The 26,850-nt window shown below is 45.7% G+C and overlaps 1 protein-coding gene across 6 annotated transcripts in view; it reads right to left on the bottom strand.

Moving 5' to 3' along the window:
* rerea (arginine-glutamic acid dipeptide (RE) repeats a) overlaps window positions 1-26,850 on the bottom strand; it is a 338,328-nt gene that overhangs the window by 268,955 nt on the left and 42,523 nt on the right. For 2 of the 6 annotated variants that reach the window (XM_090185448.1, XM_090185451.1), the window contains exon 2: window positions 14,345-14,561. The exons of the other annotated variants lie outside the window; for them this stretch is intronic. The gene's annotated coding sequence lies outside the window, so the exon portion shown is untranslated. The remainder of the gene's footprint in view (window positions 1-14,344; window positions 14,562-26,850) is intronic. 6 annotated transcript variants of the gene reach the window in all.

Genomic DNA, 26,850 nt, shown 5'->3' with positions numbered 1-26,850 from the left:
CAACATCGACTGGTCCAAAATGTAGATGAAAGGGGCAGCAACAACAAACAGCTCAGTTTATTTCATTTACAATGAAAGCCATTCAAGAGAAATAAAGCACTTTCAGGTAAAATGTGGTTAGCTAGGCTGTAAAGCTTGTGGAAACCAAGTGAGATTTACGTAAAGGATCTCATTTCCATTTTCAAAATGGTGGTCGACCGCGTCAACATGAATTGAACAGGAGTTACCAGAACAACGGCTCAACGGCAGATTAAAACGCCAGGAGAACCTCTATACACACACAGTGGTGGCAAACGACTCCTTGAACGACAGAAGGTGACAAAAGCACCGCTGAAAATCAATCTAGGCTTTAAAACAATCCCCACTATAGACAAAGACAGAAACGATTCCCATTCACACACACTAATTACTGTGGTTTCAAACCAAGCATTTTATTGTGGGATCATTATAAGGTTAGAAAAACCTGACTGGAAAGGGAAGCTATTCCCTGGAACGTTATATTATACTTCAGAAATAGGTTCTCATCTCAAATGGCACCCTATTCCCTATTTGGTACACTACTTTAGACCAGTTTTGGTCTAAAGTAGTGCACTATATAGGGAATAGGGTGTCATTTGGCAAGTACACATAGCTATCTTGTTTACTTTGCCATTCACAGTCACATTTGGCAAGCTCACTCACAGTACCACTGAACCAAAACCAAGACACATATTCATGGTGTTTATTCATGTCTCGGCCAAGCCACACAAACGAACGCAGGAGATCTCCCTTCCCAACACAGCAGCCATTCTGGTAAAAGTGTTGAGTGTGAAGCGAAGTAGATAAGTAAAACATATATATATATTTCCAACTGGTTAGAAGAGAAGCTACCTGGGGTAAACACATTGATTAAGTGGATGAAGGGATATATGAACCAGTACACGTTTATTTTGATCCACCGCAATGAAAGAAAAAGCCATTGCTCATAGGTTAAAGGACAACCACTAACACCACTGTTGTTCTAATGTTGTACTCACCTAGCTATATATACACATGTGGTTGTTCTGTTGTACTCACCTAGCTATTGATACATGTGGTTGTTCTGTTGTACTCACCTAGCTATTGATACATGTGGTTGTTCTGTTGTACTCACCTAGCTATTGATACATGTGGTTGTTCTGTTGTACTCACCTAGCTATTGATACATGTGGTTGTTCTGTTGTACTCACCTAGCTATTGATACATGTGGTTGTTCTGTTGTACTCACCTAGCTATTGATACATGTGGTTGTTCTGTTGTACTCACCTAGCTATTGATACATGTGGTTGTTCTGTTGTACTCACCTAGCTATTGATACATGTGGTTGTTCTGTTGTACTCACCTAGCTATTGATACATGTGGTTGTTCTGTTGTACTCACCTAGCTATTGATACATGTGGTTGTTCTGTTGTACTCACCTAGCTATTGATACATATGGTTGTTCTGTTGTACTCACCTAGCTACTGATACATATGGTTGTTCTGTTGTACTCACCTAGCTACTGATACATATGGTTCTGTTGTACTCACCTAGCTATTAATGCATATGGTTGTTCTGTTGTACTCACCTAGCTATTGATACATATGGTTGTTCTGTTGCACTCACCTAGCTACTGATACTTGTATTTCTTTTATTTAACAAGACAAGTCCGTTAAGAATAAATACTTATTTTACAATGACGCCTACCCCGGCCAAACTCGGACGACGCTGGGCCAATTGTGTGCCGCCCTATGGGGCCTCCAATCACAGCCTGGAATCGCACCAGGTCTGTAGTGTAGTGACGCCTCTTGCACTGAGATGCAGTGCCTTAGACCGCTGCGCCACTCTGGAGCCCGACATACACATGTTGTTGTTCTAATGTTGTACTCCAGTAAGCCCCCTGTCTCTCTCTCTAAGGTATTACTCCAGTAAGCCCCTGTCTGTCTGTCTGTCTCTCTAAGGTACTACTCCAGTAAGCCCCTCTCTCTCTCTCTAAGGTACTACTCCAGTAAGCCCCTCTCTCTCTCTCTCTCTCTAAGGTACTACTCCAGTAAGCCCCTCTCTCTCTAAGGTACTACTCCAGTAAGCCCCCTGTCTGTGTCTCTAAGGTACTACTCCAGTAAGCCCCTCTGTGTCTCTAAGGTACTACTCCAGTAAGCCCCTCTGTCTCTCTAAGGTACTACTCCAGTAAGAGCCTCTCTCTCTAAGGTACAACTCCAGTAAGCCCCCTGTCTGTATCTCTAAGGTACTACTCCAGTAAGCCCCTCTCTCTCTCTCTAAGGTACTACTCCAGTAAGCCCCTCTGTGTCTCTAAGGTACTACTCCAGTAAGCCCCTCTGTCTCTCTAAGGTACTACTCCAGTAAGCCCCTGTCTGTCTCTCTCTCTAAGGTACTACTCCAGTAAGCCCCCTGTCTGTCTCTCTAAGGTACTACTCCAGTAAGCCCCCTGTCTGTCTCTCTAAGGTACAACTCCAGTAAGCCCCCTGTCTGTCTCTCTAAGGTACTACTCCAGTAAGCCCCCTGTCTGTCTCTCTAAGGTACTACTCCAGTAAGCCCCTCTGTGTCTCTAAGGTACTACTCCAGTAAGCCCCCTGTCTGTCTCTCTAAGGTACTACTCCAGTAAGCCCCTCTCTTTCTAAGGTCCTACTCCAGTAAGCCCCTGTCTGTCTCTCTCTAAGGTACTACTCCAGTAAGCCCCCTGTCTGTCTCTCTCTCGAAGGTACTACTCCAGTAAGCCCCCTGTCTGTCTGTCTCTCTAAGGTATACTCCAGTAAGCCCCTGTCTGTCTCTCTCTAGGGTACTAATCCAGTAAGCCCCCTGTCTGTCTCTCTAAGGTACTACTCCAGTAAGCCCCTGTCTGTCTCTTTAAGGTACTACTCCAGTAAGCCCCCTGTCTGTCTCTCTAAGGTACTACTCCAGTAAGCCCCTCTCTTTCTAAGGTACTACTCCAGTAAGCCCCTGTCTGTCTCTCTCTAAGGTACTACTCCAGTAAGCCCCCTGTCTGTCTCTCTCTCTAAGGTACTACTCCAGTAAGCCCCCTGTCTGTCTGTCTCTCTAAGGTACTACTCCAGTAAGCCCCTGTCTGTCTAAGGTACTACTCCAGTAAGCCCCTCTGTGTCTCTAAGGTACTAATCCAGTAAGCCCCTGTCTCTCTAAGGTACTACTCCAGTAAGCCCCTGTCTGTCTCTCTCTAAGGTACTACTCCAGTAAGCCCCTGTCTGTCTCTCTCTAAGGTCCTACTCCAGTAAGCCTCCAATTTTTCACATTCACAGAGACTAGAGCTGCACTCACATGAGCTGTGCGTGTCTCTGCGCGTGTCTCTGCGCGTGTCTCTGCGCGTGTCTCTGTCCAGGCTAAAACAGGTCCCACAATCCCAGCAGAATAAAAGAGCAGTTCAGAGCAGCAATACAGAAAAACACTCTGAGGAGTGGGACTGTTGGTCACCAAGGGGAACGGGACTGTTGGTCACCAAAGGGAACGGGACTGTTGGTCACCAAGGGGAACGGGACTGTTGGTCACCAAGGGGAACGGGACTGTTGGTCACCAAGGGGAGCGGGACTGTTGGTCACCAAGGGGAGCGGGACTGTTGGTCACCAAGGGGAGCGGGACTGTTGGTCACCAAGGGGAGCGGGACTGTTGGTCACCAAGGGGAGCGGGACTGTTGGTCACCAAGGGGAGCGGGACTGTTGGTCACCAAGGGGAGCGGGACTGTTGGTCACCAAGGGGAACTGGACTGTTGGTCACCAAGGGGAACGGGACTGTTGGTCACCAAGGAGAACGGGACTGTTGGTCACCAAGGAGAACGGGACTGTTGGTCACCAAGGAGAACGGGACTGTTGGTCACCAAGGGGAACGGGACTGTTGGTCACCTTAAAGGGAACGGGACTGTTGGTCACCTTAAAGGGAACGGGACTGTTGGTCACCTTAAAGGGAACGGGACTGTTGGTCACCTTAAAGGGAATGAAACTGTTCCTCACTAAGGGGACTGGGACTGTTCCTCACTAAGGGGACTGGGACTGTTCCTCACTAAGGGGACTGGGACTGTTCCTCACTAAGGGGACTGGGACTGTTCGTCACTAAGGGGACTGGGACTGTTCGTCACTAAGGGGACTGGGACTGTTCCTCACTAAGGGGACTGGGACTGTTCCTCACTAAGGGGACTGGGACTGTTCCTCACTAAGGGGACTGGGACTGTTCCTCACTAAGGGGACTGGGACTGTTCGTCACTAAGGGGACTGGGACTGTTCGTCACTAAGGGGACTGGGACTGTTCGTCACTAAGGGGACTGGGACTGTTCGTCACTAAGGGGACTGGGACTGTTCGTCACTAAGGGGACTGGGACTGTTCGTCACTAAGGGGACTGGGACTGTTCGTCACTAAGGGGACTGGGACTGTTCGTCACTAAGGGGACTGGGACTGTTCGTCACTAAGGGGACTGGGACTGTTCCTCACTAAGGGGACTGGGACTGTTCCTCACTAAGGGGACTGGGACTGTTCCTCACTAAGGGGACTGGGACTGTTCCTCACTAAGGGGACTGGGACTGTTCCTCACTTCAAGTCTCTCCAAGCGGGTGAGACTGAGGATACGTCCCAAAATGGCACCCTATTCCCTATTTAGTGCACTCCTTTTGACCAGGACCCATAGGGAATCCCATAGGGCTCTGGTCAAAAGTAGAGCACTAAATAGGGAAATAAGATGCCATTTGAGGGACACACTAAGAGCCCTGCCTGGCTAGCGCAAGAGGCGGACGTTTATTTCAGAGCTCTGTGTGAACAAAGAAAAGGAGAAATAAACAGCATCGCTCTGGATCCACCACCACGTCTCTAGCTACAGAATGGACGTGTACGCATGGCACCCTCGTCCCTATGCAGCTCCTGATCAAAAGTAGTGCACTATATAGGGAACATGATGCCATTTGGGATGCACATCTGAGTGAGAGCACCAAAACTCATAACAGATAGACACTGACAATGGATTACATGAGGTTGAATGTAAAGGAAATTGTGTCAGTTGGGGTTAGAATCTAAAAGAGAGGTTAACCTCACATCTATCTCCCAGCTTGTCTGTTCAGATAGCAAGAATCTGTCTGCTCCATTTCACAGACAGCGAGAGAGACCGACAAGGGGGAGGTAGAGAGGGGAGTGGATGGAGAGAGAGAGAGAGAATGGATGGATGGAGAGAGTGAGAGAGAGAGTGGACAGAGAGAGAGAGAGAGAGAGTGGACAGAGAGAGAGAGGGGTGGACAGAGAGAGAGGGAGAGGATAGAGAGAGAGAGAGTGGAGAGAGAGTGGAGAGAGAGGAGAGAGAGAGAGAGAGACGGAGAGAGAGAGAGAGTGGATAGAGATAAAGGCTACAGCATATAGAGTCTCTGCCTGCCTCAACTTCCTACTCTGCCACCTTATGGCCACTCTGAAGAACTACAGTGTCACACCTGCTGTGTAAAACCCACTGAATGAATTTACCCCAAACACAACCAAATAAATACATCTTTATCGAGGTATATATAAATGAGTCTAACTGAAACCAAACCTTATAATTTTTTCCCCATTTATTAAATGATTGTAGCTTCCATCAATGTAATTATCTGAATTATTTCCAATCCCCCATATATATTTATATTTATCAGTACCAGTCAAAAGTTTGGACACACCTACACATTCAAAGGTTTTTTATTTTGACTATTTTCTACATTTGTAGAATAATAGCGAAGATATCAGAACTATGTAATAACACATATGGAATCAAGTAGTAACCAATAAAGTGTTAAACAAAATATATTTTAGATTCTTCAAAGTAGCCACGGTAGCTGCCTTGATGACAGCTTTGCACACTTAGCATTCTCTCAACCAGCTTCACCTGGAATGCTTTTCCAACAGTCTTGAAGGAGTTCACACATATGCTGAGCAATTGTTGGCTGCTTTTCCTTCACGCTGCGGTCCAACTCATCCCAAACAATCTCAACTGGGTTGAGGTCAGGTGATTGTGGAGGCCAGGTCATCTGAAACAGCACTCCATCACTCTCTTTCTTGGTCAAATAGCCCTTACACAGCCTGGAGGTGTGTTTTGGGTTATTGTCCTGCTGAAAAACAAATGATAGTCCCACTAAGCGCAAGCCAGATGGGATGGCGTATCGCTGCAGAATGCTGTGGTAGTCATGCTGGTTAAGTGTGCCTTGAATTCTAAATAAATCACAAACAGTGTCACCAGCAAAGCCTCCCCACACCATCACACCTCCTCCAAGCTTCACGGTGGGAACCACACATGCAGAGATCATCCATTCACCTACTCTGCATCTCACAAAAACACTGCGGCTGGAACCAAAAATCTCAAATTTGAGCTCATCAGACCAAAGAACAGATTTCCACTGGTCTAATGTCCATTGCTCGTGTTTCTTGGCCCAAGCAAGTGTCTTCTTCTTATTGGTGTTCTTTAGTAGTGGTTTCTTCGCAGCAATTCGACCATTAATGCCTGATTCACGCAGCCTCCTCTGAACAGTTGATGTTGAGATGTGTCTGTTACTTGAACTTTGTGAAGCATTTATTTGGGCTGCTATCTGAGGTGCAGTTAACTCTAATGAATTTATCCTCTGCAGCAGAGGTAACTCTGGGTCTTCCTTTCCTGTGGCGGTCCTCATGAGAACCAGTTTCATCTTAGTGCTTGATGGTTTTTGCGACTGCACTTGAAGAAACTTTAAAAGTTCTTGAAAATGGCCATATTGACTGACCTTCATGTCTTACAGTAATGGACTGTCGTTTCTCTTTGCTTATTTGAGCTGTTCTTGCCATAATATGTACTGGGTCTTTACCAAATAGGGCTATCTTCTGTATACCCCCCTACCTTGTCACAACACAACTGATTGGCTCAAACGCATTAAGGACATAAATTCCACAAATTAACCTTTAACAAGGCACACCCTGTTAATTGAAATCCGTTCCAGGTGACTACCTCATGAAGCTAGTTGAGAGAATGTCATGAGTGTGCAAAGCTGTCATCAAGGCAAAGGGTGGCTACTTTGAAGAATCTCAAATATGAAATATATTTTGATTTGTTAAACACTTTCTTGGTTATAGCATTCATAGTTTTGATTTAAAATTATTATTATAAACTGGGTGGTTCAAGCCCTGAATGCTGATTGGCTGACAGCCGTGGTATATCAGACCGTATACCACGGGTATGACAGAACATTTATTTATACTGCTCTAGTTAAATTGGTAACCAGTTTATTATTAAAAGAGCAATAAGGCACATAGAGGGTTTGTGGTATAAGGCCAATATACCACGGTGAAGGGCTGCGTTGTGCCTAAGAACAGCCCTTTGCCATGGTATATTGGCCATACACCACACCCCCTTATGCAATGTAGAAAATAGTAAAAAATAAAGACAAACCCTGGAATGAGTAGGTGTGTCCAAACTTTTGACTGGTACTGTTATTCAGGGATGCAAACTAGGTACCTTTTGGCGAAATTCGCCGTTTTGAATCCAAAATAGGTGATTTGTGTAGATCCGATGAGAAAAGTTTTTTTTGGGGGGGGTGGATGACTACGGGCTGTATCGAACAAGTGTAGCAATACTGGCTGTATCTGTGGCCACCAACTGCTCTTAAACGCAAGTAAAACTAAATGCATGCTCTTCATCCGTTCGCTGCCCACACCCGCCCGCCCGACTAGCATCACTACCCTGGACGGTTCTGACCTAGAATATGTGGACAACTACAAATACCTAGGTGTCTGGCTAGACTGTAAACTCTCCTTCCAGACTCATATTAAACATCTCCAATCCAAAATCAAAGCTAGAATCGGCTTCCAATCTCGCAACAAAGCCTCCTTCACTCACGCCACCAAACTTACCCTAATAAAACTGACTATCCTACCGCTCCTCGACTTTGGCGATGTCATCTACAAAATAGCCTCCAACACTCTACTCAGCAAATTGGATGCAGTCTATCACAGTGCCATCCGTTTTGTTACTAAAGCACCTTATACCACCCACCACTGCGACCTGTATGCTCTAGTTGGCTGGCCCTCGCTACATATTCGTCACCAGACCCACTGGCTCCAGGTCATCTATAAGTGTATGCTAGGTAAAGCTCCGCCTTATCTCAGCTCACTGGTCACGATAACAACACCCACCCGTAGCACGCGCTCCAGCAGGTATATCTCACTGGTCATCCCCAAAGCCAACACCCCCTTTGGCCGCCTTTCCTTCCAGTTCGCTGCTGCCAGTGACTGGAATTAATTGCAAAAATCACTCAAGCTGGAGACGTATATTTCCCTCACTAACTTTAAACATCAGCTATCAGAGCAGTTAACCTATCACTGCAGCTGTACATAGTCCATCTGTAAATAGCCCACACAATCTACCTCCCTCAACCCCATACTGTTTTTATTTACTTTTCTGCTCTTTTGCACACCAGTATCACTACTTACACACCTTCATCTGCTCATCTATCACTCCAGTGTTAATCTGCAAAATTGTAATTATTTTGCTACTATGGCCTATGTATTGTCTTACCTCCTCACGCCATTTGCACAGACTGTATATAGACTTGACTGTACGTGTGTTTAGTCCATGTTTAATTCTGTGTTGTTGTTTGTGTCACACTGCTTTGCTTTATCTTGACCAGGTCGCAGTTGTAAATGAGAACTTGTTCTCAACTGGCCTACCTGGTTAAATAAAGGTGAAATAACTAACCGACCTGGTAAAATAAAGGTGAAATAACTAACCGACCTGGTAAAATAAAGGTGAAATAACTAACCGACCTGGTTAAATAATGGTGAAATAACTAACCGACCTGGTTAAATAATGGTGAAATAACTAACCGACCTGGTTAAATAATGGTGAAATAACTAACCGACCTGGTTAAATAAAGGTGAAATAACTAACCGACCTGGTTAAATAAAGGTGAAATAACTAACCGACCTGGTTAAATAAAGGTGAAATAACTAACCGACCTGGTTAAATAAAGGTGAAATAACTAACCGACCTGGTTAAATAAAGGTGAAATAACTAACCGACCTGGTTAAATAAAGGTGAAATAACTAACCGACCTGGTAAAATAAAGGTGAAATAACTAACCGACCTGGTAAAATAAAGGTGAAATAACTAACCCGACCTGGTTAAATAAAGGTGAAATAACTAACCCGACCTGGTTAAATAAAGGTGAAATAACTAACCGACCTGGTAAAATAAAGGTGAAATAACTAACCCGACCTGGTTAAATAAAGGTGAAATAACTAACCGACCTGGTAAAATAAAGGTGAAATAACTAACCGACCTGGTTGAATAAAGGTGAAATAACTAACCGACCTGGTAAAATAAAGGTGAAATAACTAACCGACCTGGTTAAATAAAGGTGAAATAACTAACCCGACCTGGTTAAATAAAGGTGGGGGAAAAAATAAGAAAAAGATCCAATCCTCAGCCAATCACACAACGGAAGGCAGCACACAACTGAAGAGAGAAAAGACGACCAATTTAGTAGTTACAGCGCCAACATGCGCTCTGGAAAGAGAGTGGAAAGGTCCATTTAACTTACAGCAGCGCGTCCCCTGAACGATAACGAAGAAGTAGGTGAGAAGCCTGACCACAGACACCGGGGTGAGACGTGAGACGGTAATGAAGCGTACTTCATGACCTGTAACCGAAAAACAACTGGCATTGGGGAAGGTTTGAGTTGAGGGAGAAAGTGTGGCGGAACAAGTATTGTTAGCGTTGTTAAATATCATGCTAGCTGGATCGAATTATCCACGTTAGCTAGCCAGAGAAATGTTGAGCAACATTAGCCAACTTAACGGATCAAATCATTTTGTTTATGGTGTGAAAATTAGCTGGCTAATAAAGTCAGAGAGCTAATGTTAGCTAGCTAACGTTACAACATCAGATGAGCTAACGTTAGTAACCTAACCAATTCGCTATAGTATTAACTGGTAACGTTAATACGACTCCTTGCCGTTCCTCAAGTTATAACGCGTGAGTTGCTTACTGGATGAAAAAAAATAGAATGCCTTTTTGTTTCATTCATTTCTACATAATATGGTTTTATCCCCCAAGTGCAATATTCATTATTTTAGTTTCTACAAATTGTAAATTAAAAGATACAATTTTTTGCTAAAAATATTATTGATTGATTATGACTTTTCAGATCACCCAGTATTGCGGTCTGCAGAGTTAGCGCCAGGTAAATGTTGCAATTCTTCAGCCATTCCTGAACCTGTGACCAAAAACAAGCTACATATGGACAAGTTGTATGGAAGGTTGTATCCCCCCATATATAGAACATTCTAGTGGTTGCTAGAATTTTGTATTATCATTTAAATTGAATAATGTGAAGTTTCGAATCCGGTGTCGTTTTGCGTATCAGTTCATAAACCATATGCCATGGCATCGGTAAATCTCCAACTACTTTGCAATCTATATGGCACTTCTGTCCATTTGTTGGTCCTGAAATTAAACCGGTATACTTTTTTCATTTATCACAATTTCATTTAACCAATTCTGGTCCAATACTTTAGTAGCATACGCTTTTTGACTTCTAGTACTTTTCAATAATCCATTTTCCTCGTCTAGTCTAGTTCGGCTCCACTGCCCCACACTGTGATAATGATCTAGCTGGCTGGCTATCCACTTTACAGATAATATTCATCTAGCTGGCTGGCTGTCCACTTTACAGATAATATTCATCTAGCTGGCTGGCTGTCCACTTTACAGATAATATTCATCTAGCTGGCTGGCTGTCCACTTTACAGATAATATTCATCTAGCTGGCTGGCTGTCCACTTTACAGATAATATTCATCTAGCTGGCTGGCTGTCCATTTTACAGATAATATTCATCTAGCTGGCTGGCTGTCCACTTTACAGATGATGATAATATTGATCTAGCTGGCTGGCTGTCCACTTTACAGATGATGATAATATTGATCTAGCTGGCTGGCTGTCCACTTTACAGATGATGATAATATTGATCTAGCTGGCTGGCTGTCCACTTTACAGATGATGATAATATTGATCTAGCTGGCTGGCTGTCCACTTTACAGATGGTAATATTGATCTAGCTGGCTGGCTGTCCACTTTACAGATGATGATAATATTGATCTAGCTGGCTGGCTGTCCACTTTACAGATGGTGATAACAGTAATGATAACTGTTGCTGGGAAATGTATAGGGCCAGAAAAAAATCTATCCTGAAAGTGAACTGCTGACCGGGGGAAGGTGGAACGGACCCCTGCTGACCGGGGGAAGGTGGAACGGACCACTGCTGACCGGGGGAAGGTGGAACGGACCACTGCTGACCGGGGGAAGGTGGAACGGACCACTGCTGACCGGGGGAAGGTGGAACGGACCACTGCTGACCGGGGGAAGGTGGAACGGACCACTGCTGACCGGGGGAAGGTGGAACGGACCACTGCTGACCGGGGGAAGGTGGAACGGACCACTACTGACCGGGGGAAGGTGGAACGGACCACTGCTGCCGGGGGAAGGTGGAACGGACCACTGCTGACCGGGGGAGACATAAAAAGGGGTTTACTTGGCAGTAGTTTCTGTGTGGCATCTCGCTATTGTCTTAAAGTCTATAAGACATCTTTGGGTTTCCACAGACAAAAATGGGCAAATAGTGAGAGGTACAATACTGATAAATGTACTGTACTAAAGCTGCAACATGTAATCTGTCATTCTCATTGAAAGCCAGACTAAGAAGTTGTATATCTGTTCTATGTTCACTATTTCTATGCTTCCTGTGCATAGACGTTTTGTTTTTTGCATATTTTTTTAAACTTTCAGTTTTGTACACCGGCTTCAAAACAGCTAAAAATACAATATTTTAGGTTATAGAAAATATATTTCCCAGCAGTTTAAGATAGTACAATGATTCTCTACACTATACTTGCTTGTTCTGTCACACAAACTGAAATTAGGCGAACTGTTTAAAAAAAAAAATTAGCAAATCGGGAAATGGCGGAGCGATTTCTGCATCTTCACAACAAGAAATAACACGTTTCTGTTTTGAGTTTCATGGTTGGTTTTTTTAAACACATGATCATCGGGTGCATTCCAAACTAATGAAGAAAGCATCTGCTTGTCTTCACTGGTGAATAACAACACACAGCCTCGGGTCTACGTTGTGTTTACATGGACGCTTAAAGAATATTCATTTTAAGGCGGCAGACGGGCGTGCACAAACCATTTGTCAGGATGAGTGTGCGCGCACTAACACGCGTGTTCATTAATCGTTACGGTCAATGCATGTTTTATGAGCCTTTTGGGGCGTGTCGTTCTGATCTGAGACACACATCATAGACCCTCGTCTAGGGTTGTTGTAATGTGACGTGGGTGCAGAGGTAAACGCTAGCTAGAAGAGATAGATGCTAAACGTTAGCTAGCGGGGTGGGGGATGGAGGGATGAGAGGAGGGGTGGGGTGGGGGATGAGAGGGGTGGGGGATGGGAGGAGGGGTGGGAGGTGAGAGGAGGGGTGGGGGATGGAGGGATGAGAGGAGGGGTGGGGGATGGAGGGATGAGAGGAGAGGTTGGGGATGGAGGAGGATGGAGGGATGACAGGAGGGGAAGACGTGTTCACACATCAGCAGGAGGAGGCAGCAGGGGATACAGAGTCCAGTGAAAGCTAATTACAAAACTCATTAAATAACCTAGCCAGGCTTTGAACAGCTACAACATGTGCACATCCCAAATGGCACCCTATTCCCTATATAGTGCACTACTTTAGAACAGAGCCCTATTCCCTATATAGTGCACTACTTTAGACCAGAGCCCTATTCCCTATATAGTGCACTACTATAGACCAGAGCCCTATTCCCTATATAGTGCACTACTTTAGACCAGAGCCCTATTTTGAGGCGTATGGGTCCTGATCAAAAGTAGTGCACTAAATAGGGAATAGGGTGCCATTATGGCTCAATCCTACACAGTAACCAAGTATCACTACATCACTGTGTTCAGGACTGGTGTCAACATCCTATGATGTACACCACTCACACTTTCAAATAAATGGCTTGAAAGGCGTCTGTCACATCTGAATAATCACATTCTTTCTTATAGACGGGGAGGAGAGGAGGAGGGTGAAGACGGGGAGAGGAGGAGGGTGAAGACGGGGAGGAGAGGAGGAGGGTGAAGACGGGGAGGAGAGGAGGAGGGTGAAGACGGGGAGGAGAGGAGGAGGGTGAAGACGGAGAGGAGAGGAGGAGGGTGAAGACGGGGAGGAGAGGAGGGTGAAGACGGGGAGGAGAGGAGGAGGGTGAAGACGGAGAGGAGAGGAGGAGGGTGAAGACGGAGAGGAGAGGAGGAGGGTGAAGACGGGGAGGAGAGGAGGAGGGTGAAGACGGGGAGGAGAGGAGGAGGGTGAAGACGGAGAGGAGAGGAGGAGGGTGAAGACGGGGAGGAGAGGAGGAGGGTGAAGACGGAGAGGAGAGGAGGAGGGTGAAGACGGGGAGGAGGGTGAAGACGGGGAGGAGAGGAGGAGGGTGAAGACGAGGAGGAGGGTGAAGACGGGGAGGAGAGGAGGAGGGTGAAGACGGGGAGGAGAGGAGGAGGGTGAAGACGGGGAGGAGAGGAGGAGGGTGAAGACGGGGAGGAGAGGAGGAGGGTGAAGACGGGGAGGAGAGGAGGAGGGTGAAGACGGGGAGGAGAGGAGGAGGGTGAAGACGGGGAGGAGAGGAGGGTGAAGACGGGGAGGAGGGTGAAGACGGGGAGGAGAGGAGGAGGGTGAAGACGGAGAGGAGAGGAGGAGGGTGAAGACGGGGAGGAGAGGAGGAGGGTGAAGACGGGGAGGAGGGTGAAGACGGGGAGGAGAGGAGGAGGGTGAAGACGGAGAGGAGAGGAGGAGGGTGAAGACGGGGAGGAGGGTGAAGACGGGGAGGAGAGGAGGAGAGTGAAGACGGGGAGGAGAGGAGGAGGGTGAAGACGGGGAGGAGAGGAGGGGAGAGGAGAGGTGCTGCTGAGGGGTTATGAGGAGAGGAGAGCAGGAGGAGAGGAGAGGTGCTGCTGAGGGGAGAGAAGGAGAGGAGAGGTGCTGCTGAGGGTAGAGGAGAGGTGCTGCTGAGGGGAGAGGAGAGGAGAGGTGCTGCTTGAGGGGTTATGAGGAGAGGAGAGTAGGAGGAGAGGAGAGGTGCTGCTGAGGGGAAAGGAGAGGTGCTGCTGAGGGGAGAGGAGGAGAGGAGACAGGAATTAGCTAGCGGGCGCAGTGTGTGTTATGACAACTCGGGCACACTACATGGAGATGGGGGCAGGAAGAGACAGGTAGTTAGTTATATTGGGGGCAGGAGAGGTGAGGATTGAAGAAGGCAGGAAACGGCTGTGTTTGGTGCCGCATGGCCGCTCGTTTTGTTGACTAACCTTGACGGCATTCACCTCCTCTCCTAGCTCTCCTCCTGTGTCTGAACACTTCCTGTGTCTGAACACTTCCTGTGTCTGAACACTTCCTGTGTCTGAACACTTCCTGTGTCTGAACACTTCCTGTGTCTGAACACTTCCTGTGTCTGAACACTTCCTCCCTCAGACCAGACCAGGGGCCTAATAACACCTGACACAACCAACCAACCAATGAAGAACACTGCTGGGAGAGAAAAACAAAACAACAGAAGAAAAGAAAACATGAATGAATGAAAATGGAATTTAAATACATCCTATGAGCTTTACTATATAAACACCCTGCTTCTATCAGCCATGAACTCTACTGCCCTTATAAACACTCTGCTTCTATCAGCCATGAACTCTACTGCCCTTATAAACACCCTGCTTCTATCAGCCAGGAACTCTACTGCCCTTATAAACACTCTGCTTCTATCAGCCAGGAACTCTACTGCCCTTATAAACACCCTGCTTCTATCAGCCAGGAACTCTACTGCCCTTATAAACACCCTGCTTCTATCAGCCATGAACTCTACTGTCCTTATAAAACACTCTGCTTCTATCAGCCATGAACTCTACTGCCCTTATAAACACCCTGCTTCTATCAGCCATGAACTCAACTGCCCTTATAAACACTCTGCTTCTATCAGCCATGAACTCTACTGCTCTTATAAACACCCTGCTTCTATCAGCCAGGAACTCTACTGCCCTTATAAACACTCTGCTTCTATCAGCCATGAACTCTACTGCCCTTATAAACACTCTGCTTCTATCAGCCAGGAACTCTACTGCCCTTATAAAACACCCTGCTTCTATCAGCCATGAACTCTACTGCCCTTATAAACACTCTGCTTCTATCAGCCATGAACTCTACTGCCCTTATAAACACTCTGCTTCTATCAGCCAGGAACTCTACTGCCCTTATAAAACACCCTGCTTCTATCAGCCATGAACTCTACTGCCCTTATAAACACTCTGCTTCTATCAGCCATGAACTCTACTGCCCTTATAAACACTCTGCTTCTATCAGCCATGAACTCTACTGCCCTTATAAACACTCTGCTTCTATCAGCCATGAACTCTACTGCTCTTATAAACACCCTGCTTCTATCAGCCAGGAACTCTACTGCCCTTATAAACACTCTGCTTCTATCAGCCATGAACTCTACTGCCCTTATAAACACTCTGCTTCTATCAGCCAGGAACTCTACTGCCCTTATAAAACACCCTGCTTCTATCAGCCATGAACTCTACTGCCCTTATAAACACTCTGCTTCTATCAGCCATGAACTCTACTGCCCTTATAAACACTCTGCTTCTATCAGCCAGGAACTCTACTGCCCTTATAAAACACCCTGCTTCTATCAGCCATGAACTCTACTGCCCTTATAAACACTCTGCTTCTATCAGCCATGAACTCTACTGCCCTTATAAACACTCTGCTTCTATCAGCCATGAACTCTACTGCCCTTATAAACACCCTGCTTCTATCAGCCAGGAACTCTACTGCCCTTATAAACACCCTGCTTCTATCAGCCATGAACTCTACTGCCCTTATAAACACTCTGCTTCTATCAGCCAGGAACTCTACTGCCCTTATAAACACCCTGCTTCTATCAGCCAGGAACTCTACTGCCCTTATAAACACCCTGCTTCTATCAGCCAGGAACTCTACTGCCCTTATAAAACACCCTGCTTCTATCAGCCATGAACTCTACTGCCCTTATAAACACTCTGCTTCTATCAGCCAGGAACTCTACTGCCCTTATAAACACCCTCCTTCTATCAGCCAGGAACTCTACTGCCCTTATAAACACCCTGCTTCTATCAGCCAGGAACTCTACTGCCCTTATAAACACCCTGCTTCTATCAGCCATGAACTCTACTGCCCTTATAAACACCCTCCTTCTATCAGCCATGAACTCTACTGCCCTTATAAAACACCCTGCTTCTATCAGCCAGGAACTCTACTGCCCTTATAAAACACCCTGCTTCTATCAGCCATGAACTCTACTGCCCTTATAAACACCCTGCTTCTATCAGCCATGAACTCTACTGCCCTTACCTTGCTTGAAGAATAGCCAAGCACCAAGCTAACAAGTTTAAACAGTAAGGAATTCTAGGACTAGTGACACATTAGCCTATATACACCATTACAACGTTGAAGGTATTTCCTCATTGCTGTGCCAGTTGCCGTACAAAGAGTCAGATTCAATGAGTAGTAGTGGGCAACATGCCAGGGTTTTTAAAGTGGTTTAGTAGCAGCAACAGACTACAGAAGAACACAGAGGACGACAACAGCCCATTACAGAGTGAATCTGATGCCTTACACACTGAGCTCCTGACCACGTTTCGATCTCGGGAGGGAGGGATGTAATTTCAACGTTAGAATAAAATGGTAGCCCGGCTCCCAGATCATTGTAGGGAGTTGGATATACAGCACCTCAACAGATATTTGACCAGGCTAACAAAATGGTCGCACTACCAAAGATGGTAGATAAATAATGATAGCCTCCTGATTCCTGCTTACAAGCTAAAAAATTAAAGCAGGAAGCACCAGTGACTAGATCAAGAATAAAAAAAAGTGGTCAGACGAAGCAGTCACTTTAATATCTCTACTTACATGTACATATTACCTCAACGAACCGGTGCCCCCGCACATTGACCCTGCACCGGTACCCCCTGTATATAGCCTCCACATTGACTCTGTACCGGTACCTCCCCTGTATATTGTCTCCACATTGACTCTGTACCGGTACCCCCTGTATATAGTCTCCACACTGACTCTGTACCGGTACCTCCCCTGTATATTGTCTCCACATTGACTCTGTACCGGTACCCCCTGTATATAGTCTCCACACTGACTCTGTACCGGTACCCCCTGTATATAGCCTCCATATTGACTCTGTAGCGGTACCCCCTGTATATAGCCTCCACATTGACTCTGTACCAGTACCCCCTGTATATAGCCTCCACATTGACTCTGTACCGTAATATCCTGTATATAGCCTCCACATTGACTCTGTAGCAGTACCCCCTGTATATAGCCTCCACATTGACTCTGTACCGTAATATCCTGTATATAGCCTCCACATTGACTCTGTAGCGGTACCCCCTGTATATAGCCTCCACATTGACTCTGTACCGTAATATCCTGTATATAGCCTCCACATTGACTCTGTACCGTAATATCCTGTATATAGCCTCCACATTGACTCTGTACCGGTACCCCCTGTATATAGCCTCCACATTGACTCTGTACCGTAATATCCTGTATATAGCCTCCACATTGACTCTGTAGCGGTACCCCCTGTATATAGCCTCCACATTGACTCTGTACCGTAATATCCTGTATATAGCCTCCACATTGACTCTGTACCGTAATATCCTGTATATAGCCTCCACATTGACTCTGTACCAGTACCCCCTGTATATAGCCTCCACATTGATTCTGTACCAGTACCCCCTGTATATAGCCTCCACATTGATTCTGTACCGGTACCCCCTGTATATAGCCTCCACATTGACTCTGTACCGGTACCCCCTGTATATAGCCTCCACATTGACTCTGTACCAGTACCCCCTGTATATAGCCTCCACATTGACTCTGTACCGGTACCACCTGTATATAGCCTCCACATTGACTCTGTACCGGTACCCCCTGTATATAGCCTCCACATTGACTCTGTACCGGTACCACCTGTGTATAGCCTCCACATTGATTCTGTACCGGTACCCCCTGTATATAGCCTCCACATTGACTCTGTACCGGTACCCCCTGTATATAGCCTCCACATTGACTCTGTACCAGTACCCCCTGTATATAGCCTCCACATTGATTCTGTACAGGTACCCCTCTGTATATAACCTCCACATTGACTCTGTAGCGGTACCCCCTGTATATAGCCTCCACATTGACTCTGTATATGGTCTCACTATTGTTATTTTACTGCTGCTCTTGAATTACTTTTTACTTTTATTTCTTAATCTTATTCATATTTTTTTTAACTGCATTGTTGGTTAAGGGCTTGTAAGTAAGCGTTTCACTTTAAGGTCTACCCCTGTTGTATTCGGCGCATGTGACATGTCCCACTCACTTCCTCTCTCTCCACCAATTACCAGCGGGACTTCCTAACCCGGCACACCTTAACTAGACCAAGAGAGGAAGAGGCGAAGCAAGAGTATTTACTCCGCCCAAAATCTGTCAGTGTAAGATAAGCCCTTTTTATGTATGGAGGTCTATGAGAGTGTCGAATTACGAGAACCTTATTTAAATCAAATAGAAGTTTCGTTAACGTTTACACTGCTGCAAATGTACTGATATAAGCAGATGTGGCAACATCTGACTTAGATGTATCTGTTGTTCACACGCGTATCTGCCCTCTCATTGGCTACAATGGTCCCACAAAATGGCCGCCTGCTGTCATCACTGCTGCCCTTACTTCATATCAACCCAAAGGAAACCACATCCCCAAAATGACTCCCGGTCGTCATCACGGCAGCATATTTAGAAATCAAAAACATAAAAACACCGTCAAATACCCAATAAAAAAATGAAATATATTGCAATATATTTGGGACATATCGCCCAGCCCTATCCCCGCGCTTCCCTTTATTCATATCAACCCAAAGGAAACCGCATCCCCAAAATGGCCGCCTGTCATTATCACCGCTGCCCTTACATTCTATCAACCCAAAGGAAACAGCATCCCTAAAATGTCCGCCTGTCGTCATCACCGCTGCCCTTACATTATATCAACCCAAAGGAAACCGCATCCCCAAAATGTCCGCCTGTCATTATCACCGCTGCCCTTACATTCTATCAACCCAAAGGAAACCGCATCCCCAAAATGTCCGCCTGTCATTATCACCGCTGCCCTTACATTCTATCAACCCAAAGGAAACCGCATCCCTAAAATGGCCGCCTGTCGTCATCACCGCTACCCTTACTTTCTATCTACCCAAAGGAAACCGCATCCCTAAAATGGCCGCCTGTCGTCATCACCGTTGCCCTTACTTTCTATCTACCCAAAGGAAACCGCATCCCTAAAATGGCCGCCTGTCGTCATCACCGCTACCCTTACTTTCTATCAACCCAAAGGTAACCGCATCCCTAAAATGGCCGCCTGTCGTCATCACCGTTGCCCTTACTTTCTATCTACCCAAAGGAAACCGCATCCCTAAAATGGCCGCCTGTCGTCATCACCGCTACCCTTACTTTCTATCTACCCAAAGGAAACCGCATCCCTAAAATGGCCGCCTGTCGTCATCACCGCTGCCCTTACTTTCTATCAACCCAAAGGAAACCGCATCCCTAAAATGGCCGCCTGTCGTCATCACCGCTACCCTTACTTTCTATCAACCCAAAGGAAACAGCATCCCCAAAATGTCCGCCTGTCATTATCACCGCTGCCCTTACATTCTATCTACCCAAAGGAAACAGCATCCCTAAAATGGCCGCCTGTCGTCATCACCGCTACCCTTACTTTCTATCTACCCAAAGGAAACCGCATCCCTAAAATGGCCGCCTGTCGTCATCACCGCTACCCTTACTTTGTATCAACCTAAAGGAAAGTGATTACCAGGTGATTAGTGTACTTTATGAGGCAGATCCATTAACCTTTGAGAAATTGAGTGTGGCTTCTGTGTGCTCTGTGCTTAACCAAGCATAGCCTGTCTCTACCACCACAGGAAAGAGAGGGATAGAGAGAGGGGGGGGGGCAACAGAGAGCGAGAGGTGGGGGGGCGAGAGAGAGAGTACGAGAAAGAGAGAGAAAGGTGGGAGGGGAGAGAGAAAACTGCAGTCTGTGTGACAAGAGAGAGCGGCTGAGGCTCCCATTAGGTAAGCACATTGAGCCGTCAGCCTGGAACATTTATCAACAGAGCCGCCCCAGCCCCGTCAGCAGCCGCCATCCTTCCCTCTCAGCCCCACTCTCACGTTCTCCCTTCCCTCCAAGCTCCTCTCTCTTTCACTCCATTTCGGGTCTCCCTTGCACTCTGTTCTCCAGCCCAAATTGTCAGCATCAGCAGTAGCTCAGCCCTTCTTCCCTCCCCGACCCAGCCTCAACACTGAGCCACTGCTATAACAGAGCAGCACTGAGGATGGGGAAAGAAATGGGGGACCTCTCTCTCTCTCTCTCTCTCTCTCAAAATGGTTTTATGTCAGTCTGGGCTGGGTCAGACTCACATCGTCAGGTTTATAGTCAGGGGAAAAGGAGAGAGGAAGCACATGGGGAAAGATTGCGCTAACTTGCAAGCACAACAACTTTGGGAGTACCGACCCCTAGAAATCTGTCGGCTGCCCTCAAGTGGAAAAAGTCGAAAACGCACATTCAGAGGAGAATAATTGTTCGGTCATTATTTATTTTATTTTTTTTAAATGGTCATTATTAAGACAATAGAAGCGTGACAAAGTGTGTAAATGATTACAAAGTGCAGGAAATGAAGAAGTTGATTAAAATGCGGGAAGTGAATGCTGGAATTAAACCATTCGTGAAAATGAACAAATGCTGTGTGCCTTAAGGAAATATAGAAGCCTGGCTCAAGTGGAAGATTGTCTCTAATAAGCATCTGTTGTGTTCAGTGACTTAAGCAAATAAATGCCCAGGCTATTCATTTGTTATGGTAATTAGGCTGTACCTGTGTGTGTGTGCGTGTGTGTGTGTGTGTGTGTGTGTGTGTGTGTGTGTGTGTGTGTGTGTGTGTGTGTGTGTGTGTGTGTGTGTGTGTGTGTGTGTGTGTGTGTGTGTGTGTGTGTGTGTGTCTCTTCACAGTCTACGCTCTTCCATAAGGTATATTTGTATCAGTTTCTGAACTCTGATTTTACTGCTGCATGAGTTACTTCAAATCAAATTGTATTTGTCACATGCGCCGAATACAACAGGTGTAGTAGACCTTACAGTGGTGACATGCAGAATACAACAGGTGTAGTAGACCTTACAGTGACATGCAGAATACAACAGGTGTAGTAGACCTTACAGTGAAATGCTGAATACAACAGGTGTAGTAGACCTTACAGTGAAATGCTGAATACAACAGGTGTAGTAGACCTTACAGTGAAATGCTGAATACAACAGGTGTAGGTAGACCTTACAGTGAAATGCTGAATACAACAGGTGTAGTAGACCTTACAGTGAAATGCTGAATACAACAGGTGTAGTAGACCTCACAGTGAAATGCTGAATACAACAGGTGTAGTAGACCTTACAGTGAAATGCTGAATACAACAGGTGTAGTAGACCTTACAGTGAAATGCTGAATACAACAGGTGTAGTAGACCTTACAGTGAAATGCTGAATACAACAGGTGTAGTAGACCTTACAGTGAAATGCTGAATACAACAGGTGTAGTAGACCTTACAGTGAAATGCTGAATACAACAGGTGTAGTAGACCTCACAGTGAAATGCTGAATACAACAGGTGTAGTAGACCTTACAGTGAAATGCAGAATACAACAGGTGTAGTAGACCTCACAGTGAAATGCTGAATACAACAGGTGTAGTAGACCTTACAGTGAAATGCTGAATACAACAAGGGTAGTAGACCTCACAGTGAAATGCTGAATACAACAGGTGTAGTAGACCTCACAGTGAAATGCTGAATACAACAAGGGTAGTAGACCTCACAGTGAAATGCTGAATACAACAGGTGTAGTAGACCTCACAGTGAAATGCTGAATACAACAGGTGTAGTAGACCTCACAGTGAAATGCTGAATACAACAAGGGTAGTAGACCTCACAGTGAAATGCTGAATACAACAGGTGTAGTAGACCTCACAGTGAAATGCTGAATACAACAGGTGTAGTAGACCTTACAGTGAAATGCTGAATACAACAGGTGTAGTAGACCTTACAGTGAAATGCTGAATACAACAGGTGTAGTAGACCTTACAGTGAAATGCTGAATACAACAGGTGTAGTAGACCTCACAGTGAAATGCTGAATACAACAGGTGTAGTAGACCTTACAGTGAAATGCTGAATACAACATGTGTAGTAGACCTTACAGTGAAATGCTGAATACAACAGGTGTAGTAGACCTTACAGTGAAATGCTGAATACAACAGGTGTAGTAGACCTTACAGTGAAATGCTGAATACAACAGGTGTAGTAGACCTCACAGTGAAATGCTGAATACAACAGGTGTAGTAGACCTTACAGTGACATGCCGAATACGACAGGTGTAGTAGACCTTACAGTGAAATGTTGAATACAACAGGTGTAGTAGACCTTACAGTGAAATGCTGAATACAACAGGTGTAGTAGACCTTACAGTGAAATGCTGAATACAACAGGTGTAGTAGACCTTACAGTGACATGCCGAATACAACAGGTGTAGTAGACCTTACAGTGAAATGCTGAATACAACAGGTGTAGTAGACCTTACAGTGACATGCCGAATACAACAGGTGTAGTAGACCTTACAGTGAAATGCTGAATACAACAGGTGTAGTAGACCTTACAGTGAAATGCAGAATACAACAGGTGTAGTAGACCTTACAGTGACATGCCGAATACAACAGGTGTAGTAGACCTTACAGTGAAATGCTGAATACAACAGGTGTAGTAGACCTTACAGTGAAATGCTGAATAAAACAGGTGTAGTAGACCTTACAGTGAAATGCTGAATACAACAGGTGTAGTAGACCTCACAGTGAAATGCTGAATACAACAGGTGTAGTAGACCTCACAGTGAAATGCTGAATACAACAGGTGTAGTAGACCTTACAGTGAAATGCTGAATAAAACAGGTGTAGTAGACCTTACAGTGGTGACATGCCGAATACAACAGGTGTAGTAGACCTTACAGTGAAATGCTGAATACAAGAGTCAATGTGGAGGCTATATACAGGGGGTACCGGTACAGAGTCAATGTGGAGGCTATATACAGGGGGTACCGGTACAGAGTCAATGTGGAGGCTATATACAGGGGGTACCGGTACAGAGTCAATGTGGAGGCTATATACAGGGGGTACAGAGTCATTGTGGAGGCTATATACAGGGGGTACCGGTACAGAGTCAATGTGGAGGCTATATACAGGGTATTACGGTACTGAGTCAATGTGGAGGCTATATACAGGGGGTACCGGTACAGAGTCAATGTGGAGGCTATATACAGGGGGTACCGGTACAAAGTCAATGTGGAGGCTATATACAGGGGGTACCGGTACAGAGTCAATTTGGAGGCTATATACAGGGGGTACCGGTACAGAGTCATTGTGGAGGCTATATACAGGTGGTACCGGTACAGAGTCAATGTGGAGGCTATATACAGGGGGTACCGGTACAGAGTCATTGTGGAGGCTATATACAGGTGGTACCGGTACAGAGTCAATGTGGAGGCTATATACAGGGGGTACCGGTACAGAGTCAATGTGGAGGCTATATACAGGGGGTACCGGTACAGAGTCAATAAAGGAGATACTGGTACAGAGTCAATGTGGAGGCTATATACAGGTGGTACCGGTACAGAGTCAATGTGGAGGCTATATACAGGGGGTACCGGTACAGAGTCAATGTGGAGGCTATATACAGGGGGTACCGGTACAGAGTCAATGTGGAGGCTATATACAGGGGGTACCGGTACAGAGTCAATGTGGAGGCTATATACAGGGGGTACCGGTACAGAGTCAATGTGGAGGCTATATACAGGGGGTACTGGTACAGAGTCAATGTGGAGGCTATATACAGGGGGTACCGGTACAGAGTCAATGTGGAGGCTATATACAGGGGGTGCCGGTACAGAGTCAATGTGGAGGCTATATACAGGGGGTACCGGTACAGAGTCAATTTGGAGGCTATATACAGGGGGTACCGGTACAGAGTCATTGTGGAGGCTATATACAGGTGGTACCGGTACAGAGTCAATGTGGAGGCTATATACAGGGGGTACCGGTACAGAGTCATTGTGGAGGCTATATACAGGTGGTACCGGTACAGAGTCAATGTGGAGGCTATATACAGGGGGTACCGGTACAGAGTCAATGTGGAGGCTATATACAGGGGGTACTGGTACAGAGTCAATGTGGAGGCTATATACAGGTGGTACCGGTACAGAGTCATTGTGGAGGCTATATACATGGGGTACCGGTACAGAGTCAATAAAGGAGATACTGGTACAGAGTCAATGTGGAGGCTATATACAGGTGGTACCGGTACAGAGTCAATGTGGAGGCTATATACAGGGGGTACCGGTACAGAGTCAATGTGGAGGCTATATACAGGTGGTACCGGTACAGAGTCATTGTGGAGGCTATATACATGGGGTACCGGTACAGAGTCAATGTGTGTCCATGTAGGTAGAGTTATTTAAGTGAACAGTCGGGTTGCAAAGGGCTGGAAACGTTCCATGGGAAGTTAAGCCGGGAATGTTGCATGAATTCATCAAAAAGTTAGCTTATAACAGTGAACCTTCTGGTTGAACTATCCCCAATTCAATGGAATTGCAACCCTCTGCATGCAGTGCATTTTTCCATCACATGTGCAAATTTCTGCTAGTTTGTTTTTGCTACCATGTGGGTTTTAGCTGGCTTGAGCCTTGCTAACTGAGGAGTGTTAATTCACCTGTTTCCATACATGTTTCATTTTAAAACATGTACCTTACAAAGGAGTTGTTTAATCTAACTGCTTAACTATTTATCTGTACATGAAATTGTATTTTTTCATTTTATTTTTTTACAAATGTTTTCTAATCTTTACAGGAAAATGCCACGGGCACTATCTGATGTGTGGAGACATTTCACTGCAGCTAATGTAGAAGGAAAAGCTGTGTACATGTGTAAATACTGTGCCAAATCATATGTGAAGAACGCAACAAAGATGCAGAATCATCTGGCCAAGTGCATAAAGTTCCCTCGGCGCTCACAACAAGCAACCTCCTGACAAATGTCCCTCTACTTCTATTCTAGGTGAAAATGATGAATCAGACCACCTTATCGATAGCCACAGCTCATGGTCCTCCTGGAATCAGATGGTTTTTTTTGACTCAATGGAGGAACGTAGTCAGAGAAATGCTGATTAATGTTTTTGTTCCCCTCTGATGCTTACAGGTGTATCGGACAAGATTTCTGAATGTTCTTCACCCAGCATACACCCCTCCAACCAAACATGCTTTATCTACTAATTTGCTGAATGCAGAGTTCAGAGTTCAAGTGAAGGTCAAGCAAATCATAGAGAAATCAGACTGTATTGCAATCATCTCTGATGGGTGGTCGAATGTTCGTGGGCAAGGAATAATTAACTACATCATCTCCACACATCAACCTGTATTCTACACGAGCACAGATACAAGTGACAACAGACACACCAGTCTCTACATTGCAGATGAGCTGAAGGCAGTCTGATGACCTTGGATCACAGAGGGTATTTGCACTGGTGACAGACAATGCTGCAAACATGAAGGCTGCTTGGTCTAAAGTGGAGTCCTACCCTCACATCACACCCATTGGCTGTGCTGCTCATGCATTGAATTTGCTCCTCAATGACATCATGGCACAGAAAACAATGGATACACTCTACAAGAGAGCCTAGGAAATGGTTAGGCATGTGAAGGGTCATCAAGTTATAGCAGCAATCTGCCTCACCAAGCAAAGTGAGAAGAATAAGAGCACCACATTGAAGCTGCCCAGCAACACCCGTTGGGGTGGTGTTGTCATCATGTTTGACAGTCTCCTGGAGGGGAAGGAGTCTCTCCAAGAAATGGCCTTGTCACTTCTCACTACCGTCTGCCAATATGGACAGCCCCATCAAGAGGATCCTCCTGGATGATGTATTTTGGGAGAGAGTGGTAAGCAGCCTGAAACTCCTGAAACCTATAGCAGTAGCCATTGAGGGAGACAAAGCCATCCTGTCTGATGTACAGACTCTGCTTGCAGATGTAAGAGAAGAAATCCGTACTGCCCTGCCCACTTCACTGTTGCTCCAATCAGAGGAAACCGCAGTTCTGAAATACATCAAAAAGCGAAGACTTCTGCCTGAAGCCCATACACACCGCAGGGTACATGTTGGACCCCAAGTATGCTGGCAAGAGCATCCTGTCTGGTGCAGAGATCAACAAGGCCTATGGTGTCATCACTACCGTGTCTCGCCACCTTGGCCTGGATGAGGGCAAGGTTCTTGGCAGTCTGGCGAAGTACACTTCCAAGCAAGGGCTTTGGGATGGAGATGCAATATGGCAGTACATCACCCCCTCTACATCACCCCCTCTACATCACCCCCTCTACATCACCCCCTATCCAAGTTGTCAGAACCTGGTGGCTTGTCATTGTTGATAGAAAATAATATTTTTTTGACCTCTTCCACACTCAACTTTATGGAATTCAAAATTACAATGCTTTTGTCATAATTTGGTCAGTAACACGTGAATGTGTAGGTTCAGAATGTATCGTTGGCACGGCATGCCTAAATGTATCAATCTTGCCAATGAACAAAGTATTAAAAGTAGTTGGCAATATCGCTGGGTTTTGTGATGAATGAGCCATCTTGATTCAATGG

This window comes from Oncorhynchus mykiss, chromosome 9, assembly GCF_057628025.1.
Source record: "Oncorhynchus mykiss isolate SJ-2025 chromosome 9, ASM5762802v1, whole genome shotgun sequence".
NCBI lineage: Eukaryota > Metazoa > Chordata > Actinopteri > Salmoniformes > Salmonidae > Oncorhynchus > Oncorhynchus mykiss.
The sequence above is the reverse complement of the archived record's forward strand: the minus strand, read 5'-3'. Positions and strand labels throughout refer to the sequence as shown.